Source organism: Triticum aestivum, chromosome 7D (assembly GCF_018294505.1).
Source record: "Triticum aestivum cultivar Chinese Spring chromosome 7D, IWGSC CS RefSeq v2.1, whole genome shotgun sequence".
NCBI classification, from domain to species: Eukaryota; Viridiplantae; Streptophyta; class Magnoliopsida; order Poales; family Poaceae; genus Triticum; species Triticum aestivum.
The window spans coordinates 582,485,518-582,487,068 of NC_057814.1; positions in this window are offsets into that span (position 1 = coordinate 582,485,518).

Sequence of the window (1,551 nt, forward strand, 5' to 3'; positions counted from 1 at the left end):
CAGTGTTTCAGCAGAGACTGTTAAGTTGAACTTCTGCCTAGAACTTTAAGCTACATCCATTCACAACTTGACAATGGACTATGCCTTGAATTGCTAGTTTTGTGTGAACAGGTTTCACTCAAAGTCTTAACCAGTACCTGACCGCCAGTAGGCTACCCCGCGGTTTGGAGCTTATACGTCATACTCCCTGGTCTCTTCGTGAGCTTACTAGAGATCACCCAAATCTCATAGACTGCGACGTTTACAGTCAGAACTCATATAGGTGTGTTCTTTCAAGACTGCTCTGTAGGACAGCATCTTTGCTAATTATAGCCAATAGAACCACATTAAGGCATGTTGCCAACCTGCCTTACAGATCTGAGCCTTACAGCTCTGAGAGTTTTGCATCTTCACTTGGAGACGATCATAAGTTATTACTCTCCTCAGTTAACCAATAGCTTATTCTTCCCAGATCCTAATTCACGGGATCTCCGATCACAAAGGTTGGGTTACTACTATGGTGTAACATCTATGGGTCTCATACCCATCTCCCTCGATGCAATATCTATCACATTTCGTGATAGTCCCTTTGTAAAGGGATCTGCCAGGTTTTTGTCTGTTTGTATATACGTAACAGTTATTACTCCGGAGTTTCTCAACTTCCTGACAGACTTCAAACGTCTTTTCATGTGTCTTGATGACTTTGCATTATCTTTAGAATTGTTCACTTTAGCGATAACCGTTTGGTTATCACAATTCATAAGAATAGACGGTACAGGTTTTTCAACAACCGGCAAGTCCATCAAGAGCTCACGCAGCCATTCTGCCTCAACAGTAGCTGTGTCCAAAGCAGTTAATTCTGCTTCCATAGTTGACCTCGTCAATATGGTTTGCTTGCAAGACCTCCATGACACTGCGCCACCACCATGAGTAAATACATACCCACTTGTTGCGTAAAGTACATCAACATCGGAGATCCAATTTGAATCACTATATCCTTCTAGCACAGCAGGATGCCCTGAATAAGTAATTCCGTAACTTATAGTACCTCTCAGATAGCACAAGACCCTTTCTAGTGCATGCCAATGATCATCACCCGGGTTGGACATGAACCTACTCAGTTTGCTCACAGCAAAAGAGATATCTGGTCTTGTAGCGCTAGCTAAGTACATGAGTGAACCGACAATTTGAGAGTATCTTAATTGATCTCTTGTTTCTTTCTTGTTCTTTCTGAGTGTCACGCTGGGATCATAAGGTGTTGGAGAAGGCTTGCTATCCATAAAACCGAATCGGTTCAAGACCTTCTCAACATAGTGAGATTGCGTTAATGTAATCCCACTCTCATCCTTAATAAGTTTGATGTTTAGAATTACATCGGCTTCTCCCAGATCTTTCATGTCAAAACTTTTCGATAGAAAAGACTTGACCTCATTAATTGCATTAATGTTTGTACCAAAGATCAGTATGTCGTCCACATACAAACATAATATGACACTATTGCCCCCACCATGGCGATAGTAAACACACCTATCAGCCTCGTTAATGACAAATCCTGCAGAAGTCAGAGTTCTT